Below are 11352 nucleotides of genomic sequence, written 5' to 3' on the forward strand. Positions count from 1 at the left end.
TTTTCCTTTTAAATAGTACCTGTTTAGTGGAGCAATTTGTTTTGTGAACCATCAGCTGTAATTTCTTTCACCTTAAGCTGTTGCCAGCCTGTTTCAGAGCCAAAAGAAGTAAAATAACTGAAATTTACATTCTTCTGTGTCAAAGTGCCTTGATCTCAATGTGATAAAATAATCACTGCAGGAGCACAGAAGAAGAATCACATGTACAAATCACATTTCAAGTTAAGTTTTAAGATAAGTTGTGCTCTCCTTGAGACACTTGTCAAACTAAGTATCAAGGGCTATGAGCTGTTTTGAGCTAGCAAGCCATATCTCTAAATTATCTTTCTGAAAGTTTGATAAAAAACTCTACTCCATAGTTGAGAGGGGTCTCCCAAACTGTATATATACGCAGGTCTCATCTTACACATCTTGCAGGTTTTTCCAAGGACTAAAAATACAGCAAGATTATGACAGGAGACCTATTACCCCAGGCTAGTGCAGGTAGTTAGACTTAGATATGCATAACAAAGTTCAAATACCCTGTTACATGAACTTCAGCATAACATCTTTAACTCTGCTTAAGTTACAGCATTTCTTAGTTCACTCTTGAGTTAAAGACAACGGGTGATACAGGTCCATTACACCTGTACATAAATTACTCTAGAGGTGAAATACTCGCTGTGAAAAGGTTCTGATTTGCATTTTGAATTTGTTTATCTTTCAGTTATTAGCTCAGACTATTTTATTTATTTATTTATTTATTTCATTTAGGTTTAAGATATTTCTACTACTATAGGCTTTTCATCCAATATGAAAGAAATCCAGATATGAGACTGAATTATCTCTTGGTCTCTTTAATGAGCTTAATAGATTCCACATACACAAGATCAAAATATTCCCAAAGTCTAAGTAAAACAGTGAAGGGAGCGCTCCATTCCTTCATACCAAAGTACTACTGTAGTCGTTCTACCAGCATTAAGACAAAGCCACTGTCTTTCATTCACCTTGAGGAGTCAACTTTATGTTGTACTTCTCCCCTTGTGTCTAAGGAAGAAAGACTGAATTGTTTGGTAAAGTATCCTCAAAAATCCACTTCTGTAACCAAGCCTGGATTTTTTATTTGGACCATAAATTTCGTAACTCCTTGGTTGCCCTGCAAGTGTGTTCGCACGTACTGTTGAGAGTACAGCAGAAGAGTTGGACTCACAAATCCAAGCAGCAAAGACAAAGCTCACTGAGTAAAGCTGGTCATTTTCATATCAACTTACCTGTAACTAGTGAAATACAGTACGCTCTTGTCTGCTTGGGGTTTCATCCTTCTATCTCTGACACCATTAGGATAAAACCTTTGTTCATCATTCTGTTTCTGCTCCTGCAAAAGGTGATAAGTATTAAAAAAACAAAAACTTACAATACCCTGTAGGCCAGTTGTATCATACACTGAAGCACAAGCAAAGTAGGCTGTGCTGATGAGCTTATAAAATACTGTCAGAGTGTATTAGTGAATTATTCAGTGTCACCATTACTTTTGTTCTGCTAATTTACTGGTGGAGGAAGTGACAGTGTGTATGGGAGATTAAGGAATCTATTGGACTCCTGAAAACGCGACTGAAATAAATGAAATGAGTCTTAATTTGCTTGTATAGGCTCTGATTTGCTGTAGGTAATTGATAGCAAGGTGGTCATGTGAAAACTGAGTGTTGCATTACTAGAAATTGGTTGTTCGTGCATATGCAATTATTCTAAGAAGTGGGACTGCAATGATAAACAGAACTCTGACATTGGCAGAATTGAGCAGAGGGAAAATCACTCCATGTAAGAACAAAATTGAAAGAACAAAGTACATTGCATAAGAGGTGCCACTGGCAGGAGAAACAGCTTTCACGTGCTTGTTGGGTACATATAAGAAAGATCAGGGCCTGTGAGGCCCACTCTGTGCCTCAGTATTAGGCTCCTATCCATATCCTCCAGTTTCTTTCCTCTGTGCATGGGGACAGTTGTCCACACATGCCAGCCCACTCTGACTAAGTGAATGCAATCTGGAAGGCCGCTGTGGGTTCCCCATCCCTGGAGGCACTCAGGACCAGGTTGGATGGGTCCCTGGGCAGCCTTTGCTGGGGGGGCATCCCTGCCCGTGGCAGGGAGTTGGGATTGGTGGGCTTTAAGATCCCTTCCAACCCAAACCATTCTGTGATTCTGTGACGAGAAGGCAGCTGGGAAACAGTTATACATGAAAGTGAGTTTTCAGCTGTTGTATGAGTAGCTCTGATCACATGTGTGGCTGTTAGTGGGCTCCCGCCAGCCTGCAGCTGAGGGAGCAGCTGATGGTGCCCTTTGGCAGCCTCCTCACCTTGTCTCACTTCTGGACTGGCACAAAATTGGACTCCGCTTTCCCACTGCTCTTGGGCCTTTCACAGTGTGGGCTGTGGGCTGCTTTCCCTCACCTAAGTAGGCTTAAGCAGGCAGCAAGGCGTTACTAAGTTACCTAACTGGGCATTAGTTTGGCACAGTGTCCAGTCCTGATGGGCCTTTTCTGCACATATAGCACAGGTAGGCAACCAAAAAGCTCTTCACCCTAGTTTTCTCGGGTATCTGCTCTCCCACCTGCTCCAGCAGTGGGCCTTGGGGTCTGTTGCAGCAGTTTTCATAGGAATATTACAGTTGGGAAACACCTCTAAGATCACCATACCCAAATCTCAGCCCAACATCCTCATCCCTGTCGACCATGTCCCTCAGTACCACACCTGCATATTTCTTGAACACCTCCAGGATGGTGACTTCACCACATCCCTGGGCAGCCTGTGCCAGTGCATCACCTCTATTTCTGTGAAGAAATGTTTCCTAATATCCAACCTGAACTTCCCCTGGTGCAACTTGAGGCCATTCCCTCTCATTGTTTCACTATTACCCAGGAGAAAAGGCTGATCCCCATCTCACCGCCACCTCATTTTAGGCAGTTGTATAGAGCAATAATATCTGCCCTGAGCCTCCTCATCTCCAGGCTAAGCAATCCCAGCTTCCCCTCAGGTCCTTCCCATAAGACTTGTGTTCCAGACCCTCCACAGCTTCGTTGCCCTTCTCTGGACGCACTCCAGGGTCTCAGGATTTTGGTAAGAGCCACAGGCAGGTTTCATGCCAGACTGGTGTGTTGTCATGTAATATGCTGTTGGTTTATTTTCCAACTGGCCAAAGTTCCTGTTAAACTTCAGTCAGCTGTGTTTACAAATACTTCATTGTGTAATATACTAAAGGTTTTTCACAGTGTTTGAGCAGGGCCAAAAATCTGCAGCTGAGAAATTTCCATGTAATATGCATTAGAAAAGTGTTACCCTAAACGAGTAATGGAAATTATTTCTGCTCCAGGAAGCAAAATGATGCTGAATGAACAAGAGAAGAGGGTTTTTCTGTGTCTCACCACAGCACAAGGTTGGGCCAGAACATGTTCCCACAACCTTTCAACCCATTCAGCACAGTCTGCAACTTTCTGACTATTTCTGCATATTGCACTCAATGATTAAGCGCTGGGGACTGTGATAATACATCCTTTCACCAGACACACACAACAGAATGCCATCTCAGCTGCTCCCGGACTGTTTTTCCAGTTACTCTTCCTAAAAATCAGATTATCAATAGATTATCCTTCTGATCATAAGGGCGTAAAACTTGGAGATGTGTTGTTCCTGGCTGGGACTCCATCTCTTAGTAATCAAATATTGTTCTTGTTGACAGTATGATCTCTTCATCTAACTGAAGCCTGTTGCAGGCTGCCTTTGCCTATAACACAAATGAAGTGGTTCCATGACTGCAGAATAACCACTGCAGGTGTGAAACAGGATGGCTATTAAATTGTACAAAGCTAGAGTACACAGTGCTTTCTCTAACACCCCCAGTTGTATAGTGGTACGTTAGCTTTGCTTAGCTTTCTCAGTCTCCTTACCAAATACATTATAGCACTTCTCGTGGTTTAAGCTTGGTAGAAAAAATAATTTCTGCTGTGAAAGATTTTTCCATCACTCAGCAAGACTGGGGCACTGTGACCCCCACTAGCACAGCAGAGTTGCCAGTACAAGAGTTAGCATCAAACCACTGTGGTTTGCCAAATTTGTTGACAGTGGAAGAGAGTTTTCTTTTCTGAGTTGAAGATCTGTAATGTAGCACAAATACATCATCAGAACCGGTCCTGTAATGCCGGCTGACAGCAGTCAAGGAGCAGCACATCCCTGGTGACTGATTGGCAGCCAACTGACAGCTAAATCACCTCCATTTCATGTTGCACCTGGTGAAGAAAGGAAAACAAAACCAAAATGACACTATTACCATCAGAGTAGAGAAGTACAAAGCACAGTAACATGGACAGGTACCAACAAGATCAGGTACCAGCCATTTGGTTCTCACCTGTTCAGAAGAGTATCTTCAGTATCTTGTACTCTTAAGGAGCCTTCATCCCTTGGACATGCAGGTGGCTCTTGCAGTGATGTGTGAATATAGGAGGCAAGAGGACCTTTGAGGACCTCCAGCATCAAGGAACATTTCAACATTAAGACCTAGGTCAGTAAATGGAGAGGAGTAATTGTGGGTAGCTAGGCTCTGGATCCTATCCTGTGCAGGTGAAGAGCCTCTACCTGGTGTCAGAACACAAGGCCACTGTGTAAGTTTTCCATACAGGTGTCTCTAAACAGGTTCAGGCCATGGAGCCACCACATTCTCAATGGGTCTCTGCAAGTCCAAGTGCTGCCTGATGGCGGATCCAAGGGTAGATGTAGTTGAGTTTCCATGCCTACCTTTTATCCTCCTTGCTAGATGCCCCACTTGGGCATCATCATCATATCATCATCAACACACTAGAAACCTTTTTTCATTAGAGGGAACTACAGAGGTTGAGTTAATGAGAATAAAAATCTCAGTTCTGTTCAGCTCTAGGAAAGGAAAGACTAGTGTCTTCAAGCAGAAGCCCTGGATGCTCTTCTGTAATGCTTGAAAGGCAGAACTCACTGGTTGTTCAAATCATCAGACAGATCAGTCTGTGAAAACATTTGCTGCTCTCCATGCCCTGTGCTGCAACACTTACACACTGATTTTCTTCCATCACCGAAGTCCTGCTGCGTAAAACAAACATTAATATGTTAGTCTTTGCAGCATCCAATCATGGCAAAAAGATACCTTACAAGCATTTTTTCCTATTTAGCTGTAAGTACTGAAGTGGTTTTTTTATATTTCTACGATCAATACCCATCTTTAAATAAGAGAGACCTACCACCCTTCCTGTGAAAGCATTTCAAAGCATGGAGAAAGCAGAAAACTCATGTTATGGAGAGGGGAACTGATGCAAAAAAAATGGGATCAGACAGCATCATGTGAACCCAACAGAAAAGCAGAAACACAGTAGATAAATGTTCTTGTCTTTTTCTTGTCTAACTTAAACCTCAAACCATTTGTACCACAGCAAGAAAGCGCTCTGCTGCCTTACATTTTGAATGGTATTTTACATGACCACATTTGTGTGTTTCTAAATAAAATCTTCTTTGCAGCAGACTGCAGCAGCCAGCTTCACACTTTTTCAAAGGAAAAGCTTCACCTTTGCTGTTCCTTGCCAGTACACCTCATTTAAATTGAGCCTGGCTTTTTGACGACCGCCCAAGGAGGTTTCTCTGCAACGCGAGGAGAACCACTGCACAGAGCCTGCTTGTTCCAAAGTGTGCTGGAGGGGTGCAGAGAAGTGTGTTGGCAGGGGAAAGAATATGCAGTGCAACCCAAGCAAGCAGCCTGACCTCACCGACCACAGTTCTGCTGTCCCCCGGCAGCTTTCACACAGCTGTGATGCGTGCAGGCAGATTGGAAGCACAGCTTGCAGTCCCAGACAGCCCCACCTCAAAAAAGAAAGACAGAAAAGCCCACAGAAAAAGAAAAGGTATGCTCACTGGGTTGTAGCTAACACCAACACTTTCTTCTGCCACTTTTCTGATTTTTTGATAGGCTCTTGCATTTCTCAGTGTGCTGCATACAGCAGGAAGTTATGGTCTGTGTTTAGCCTTATCACAGATAATGAATTTTGCATAGCAAGCCTGTGAGTGAGTCACTTGCTACACCAGATAAAGCTCTGTGCCAGGCACACTCCAAGGATACCTGCAAGTGTCCACAGGGCAAGAGTCTTGAGGCAAGCCCTCCTCTCCGCAGGGCTCTCTGCAGGCCATCTTACACATCTGTGCTTGTTTCTCCTCCCTTACAGGGGGGGTTGTTCCTCTCCATTTCACCTAATGCTGGAGGAGACTGCCCCTTGCCAAATGCATAACATTTCTGGAGGGAGAGGGACACATCTGGAGATGCACTTTGCTCCAGCTGGTGAAGAGAAGAGAATGTACACTGCTCCCAAATTCAGAGTGTTAATGTAACCACGGGCTTCCTGCCTTGGAGCTGGGAGTGCCAGAATATGCTCAACAGTCACCTCTCACTCTTCCTGGCACCTCATTGGGGATGATAGGGGCCCAGGGAAGGATCACTGCAAAACAGCCTGCAAATAGTAATTCATCCATTCACGGTGCAAAGGTGAATTATGTTGCTACAATCTCATGCTAATTTGGATACTCAAAAAATCTCTTTTCATAGAATCACAGAACTGTAGAAACATTTAGGTTGGAAAGTACCACTAGGATAATGTGGTCTAACTGTCAACCCATCCCCACTATGCCCACTAACCCATGTCACTCAATGACTCATCTCCACGGTTCTCGAACATTTCCAGGGATAGTGACTCCACTTTTTCTCTCGGCAGCCTGTCTTTATTATCAAGAAACCCAGGCTGCTACTGTTTCTATTCATCGATTCAATTTTCAGAAATCAGAGAATAATGTCACTCTTATGTTTCACTATATGGGTGAAGAGGGAGGCAACATATGGATGAAGAGGGAAAAATTGTTTTTGGGATGAAAGATGGTAAAATTCACAGGAAGAAAATCAAACACTGAGAACTGGCCTTTGAAATCGGACAGATCTCACTGTACAGATGTTGTTCTGCTGTAGTCTGCTGCACAAGGAACTTTTAAGACTCTCGGGAAACATCAAGCCAATTACAGTCATTTCCTGTTCTCCTTACATACATTACTACATTTTTAGTTATCATCCATATATGCACCACAACGAAAGATAGTTCCTGCCCTAAGGAACTGCCAAATCTAGGCAAGGTTGATGGAAGTATAACGTATTGTGGGTAAGCCACTTACACATATTAAATGTACCCAATTAATCTTTAGGATATACATGCAGAATCAACTGGAAACTTGTGTGCACACAGACACCACATCTCCAAATGAGGTAGAGATAAAACCATGCACACCCGGTGCACACCAGCAATATCTGCTGATCAGTTAGTTCTCTGCTCCTTCAGTCTCTCTCTGCGGGACCCTCAGGCCAGTGTGAAATCTGTACACAGCCTCAAGGCTGTGGAATATCTTGGTAGAGCTCTGATAGTATGATCTTCAGGAGGAGCCCATGCACTCATCCCTTGGCAAGCAGTAAGTGCGGGAATTGTGGCTGAATCCACTTTCCCCCTTTCCGTTGTGGTGGACCTTCTGTGTCTGTAAGAGCCTAAAGAGATGCTTGGATGTTTGCAGAGATTTATCTTCTATTTTCTGTTCTAAACACAGAATTACTCCTTTGAAATACTGAGCCTTAAGCAAGTCCCTCAAGGCTTTAATGAGAATTTTGCCTAGGTAATAAAATGAATAATGGCTTCAGGTTTTGGCCCTAGATGAAAACAGCTGTTCTCTTGTGACAGAAAAGAACACTCCATCAGCATGAAGTATCTCCATGGTCACCAACACAGTAAATCATTTCACAAATCCCTGACCACTGATCTTTCAATTGCGTTGCTGTTTGAAATGGATATGAGGTCCGCATTTAGGTAACCTTCCTAGTGCAACCATTCAGCTCTGTCTTGTTGCAACTAAGTAACTAAGGTTTGTTTTCACGACAAAGCACCTTGGAGTGAGGCAGGAGAGAAGAAGGAGGCGAAGTGCCACCCCAGGGTGCCTAATAAGGGGCAATTCCATAGAGCTTCTGGGCTGCTGTGGGTTTGTCAGCTCAGTAGTGTGACACAGGCAGGGACACACTTGAACTGATGGGAAATACAGCAAGAACAAAACATCACAACTGTCCACGTTACACAGCGCTGTTCCCTCACTCAGATATTCAACAAAGTTCACTGGGTGTTATGACAAAAGACAAAAACATGTCAAAAGGTGTCTTGTATTTACTTCTTTTTTCCACATTACTGAAGGAAAAGACAAGATAAGCCATATTTCTTGTGCTATTCTTGTGTCAGTTAACTTGATTACATTCCTCAAGATCAGTTTTTAAATATTAGTGTCTCCCGTCAGTAAATTAGCCCACTTCTGTGTACAGTCCAGCATTTCAGCCAGAAGGCATTTTGCTGCCCAAGAGAACCAAGCTGGCGTTTAAACATAACGGAAAGAATTTATTTCTCAAAAGTATAAGTATTGTAAAAGTAGCTGCTCTTAAATTGCTCCATTTGTACCCCACCCAAGTGAGGTTCTTCTCTCTTCCTGATGCATTCCATAAAGGAAAAAGTTCTTATCCTGAATGTTCCAAAACCTACAAGCCCACTAGCATCGTGGACCTGAGCCCCATGATGTCTGAGCTTCTTTGTTGAAGGCACATCTGAATGAGAAATCCCCATGTGAGCTGATGGCATGCTTTCTCTATCCCTTCTGAAATCTGCCTTTCTGATATCCATCCCAGGGAATGCTGGAGGGTGGACAGGATGGCTGTACCTCCCCAGCTGGGGTGCTGAGTACCAGGAGCAGTACTGAGGCAGTATAACCGAAGCACAGTCCTGCCGCATCAAAGAACAAGCCCAGTGAGGCCTTTTGAAAGAAAGATGAAAAAATATGCATTCTGTTTTTCTTCTATGCTGTTGACTACAACTTTACACAATAGTGCAAGGAAGGAAGTGGAGAAAGCAGCTTGCCATGCTGCAGCGCACCAACAACTTCCTGCAGCTCCTTAGGCCCATGAGGAGATCTTCTGAAACACACTGTGGCAGGTAAGGACAGCACAGGGTGCATCAATGGCAACACTGACCATACCACAGGGTACTTCTTCATCTCTTTAGGTCAGGCACTATGCAAGCATCACACCTATCAACAAATAAATATGTGATATGTAAGTGGTAAGGCTATGAAACTGGTTGCCCAGAGAGGTGGTAGATGCCCGTCCCTGGAGATACTCAAGGTCAGGCTGGTCAGGGCTCTGAGAAACCTGACTGAGCTGTAGATGTCCCTGCTCATTGCAAGGGAGATGGTCTGGATGACCTTTTAGGATCCCTTTCAACTCAAATGATTCTATGATTGTATGACTACGCTTCCACTGGGTACAAAGCAGCAATAGGCTTTGCTTGGGCAGGTGCCCAAAGTCAGAGGGGAGCTGATACAGGTGGCACTTTCTCCACCTGTGTGCCCCCTCCTTGAGGGGGAAGAAAACAGCAGATCTTGTACAGAGCAATCCCACTGTCACCTGTTGATTCAGGACACATTCCCGTTGTGTAGAACATTTCCTTGCAGCCTCCCCCAAGGCTCCAGAGCTGCAGGATAGCTTCCTGAGGTGGCACTGGGGAGGGAAGGAGAGGAGGGAGGACTGCCAGCACCACCCCCCCCCACTCCCCCTCAGCTGCACTGCGCCTGTTCCCATTTAAAGTTCAAAGCCTTCCACATGGCAGCTGAACGGGACACTTTCCAAAACCTACAGGAGGCTGGGAAGCAGTCCAGTGTAACAAGGAGTATCCTGCCTGAAACAGAAGAAATGGCAAATAAGCATATGTGAAGCGTACCACACAGATCACAACCAGAGCTGCTGTTTTGCAAACAACTTCCTCCTCACTTGCAGGAGCGCGTGCAGCCCGTCTTTGTGAGGTGAGGCTGCTGCAACCCAGAGGCTGACAGCAGCCATCCTCATTCCCCACATTACTCTGTTCCTACCTTGTAATTCCGCTCTCAGCACTACTAACCCTTTTGTCAGCCTCCCCCAATCCCAGACCTAACAAGCTCCTGCAGTGCCTTGCAGATGAGTTTATTTGTGGGATAAGGACTCATCACGTGCAAGACTTTTATAGGACTAAGCCTTGTCGTTCTCCTTGAAGTCCTCGCTACAATTTCTTTCCAGCTAAATCCCTTTCAGTCTAGCTCCTGAGGTTGGATTCAGACTCCATTTCCTGTGGCTTTGGCTTGGCTGGGTTTTGTGCTCTTTTTCTCTTCTTAATCCTTCAGCTTTCTTTTGCTGTATTTTTTCTTTGCTTGTAGCAGTGTTTGTATAACCAGACTTTAGCACAGCACTGAAATGGAAGCAACATCAGTCAGCCTCTGAGCAGGCAGCACTCATCCATGGGCATGGGAAGGGACAGAGAGAACCTCCTCATTTAAACCCACATTTGTACCATTCTCCCACATTCTCCATTTAAACCACAAATGCACCACATGCTCCATTTAAACCCACAAATGCACCACATTTGCAGATAGGACTTTCAATCATTATTTTTAAGAATGGTGAGATCTCAAATGTCATAGAAATTTCAGGCACAGAGTTTGTGAGTCACAGACATACCAAAATCAGTTCCTCTTCATCAGCAAAGAGCCAAAGCCATTGCTACTCTGCACTTCAGTCCGTGCAGCGGCTGTAATAACACCCCGTTCAAAGCAGCATGAGGCTCCTGCTTTGCATACAGCAATGGAAAGCTGAAGGACATTGTGGGCCAGTGCTTCTGGCAGGGCAGCCCATGATAATTAAACAGAAGCAGCAGCTACATATCTGTCGACTCAGGAATGGCATACTTTCCTGGTGAGCTGGCGGCGGCAGGTAATAAAGCTTGCGCACTCACCCTCCCACTACTAACAGAGCTGCTGGGAGCCTCTCCTCCCGGAGGAATGCTGGAGCAGGCACTGAGAGAGGCTATGGTCAGCGCTGGGCAGGCGGTGGCTGCACACTCAGCACGCACCGCGTGTGCAGAGCCATGCATGCTTCCTGGGCAGCTCCTGGGTGCCGCTGGTAGGGAAGGCAAGATCCTTCCCACTCGAGCAGGGAGGAAACCTTTTTGCTTTTAGCAGTGCTTGGACCGTTCGATCTCATTCCTGTTAAAGAGAGATGGTTGCAAACGTGTACAAGCCCCCGCATTTTTTCTCAATATAAAATCCTCCCCACTACTTCACAAGTTCTTAGCCAACATCTCATTGATTACTGCTGCTGTATCTCCTCCTAAACAGATGAAGTATTTCAAGCACTTTGGAGAAAAGTATGTCCCCTCTCTGCACTGACGTGTGCAGAAATGCTTCTCATACTTTCTGGACCTCGCTTATCTTTCCCAAG

General features: G+C 44.7%; 1 long non-coding RNA gene across 1 annotated transcript; it reads right to left on the bottom strand.

The window, feature by feature from the left end:
• Positions 1–8207: 8207 nt before the first annotated feature.
• LOC122190652 lies at positions 8208–10831 on the bottom strand. The gene is made up of 3 exons (XR_006182195.1): positions 10594–10831; positions 9511–9781; positions 8208–9134 (listed from the first exon to the last, which is right to left on the bottom strand). It is a non-coding gene; the product is annotated as an uncharacterized LOC122190652 (long non-coding RNA).
• Between the last annotated feature and the right edge of the window lie 521 nt (positions 10832–11352).

The sequence above is a fragment of the Lagopus leucura genome, unplaced genomic scaffold (genome assembly GCF_019238085.1).
Source record: "Lagopus leucura isolate 7727_CA_CO unplaced genomic scaffold, USGS_WTPT01 Super-Scaffold_73, whole genome shotgun sequence".
Lineage (NCBI taxonomy): Eukaryota > Metazoa > Chordata > Aves > Galliformes > Phasianidae > Lagopus > Lagopus leucura.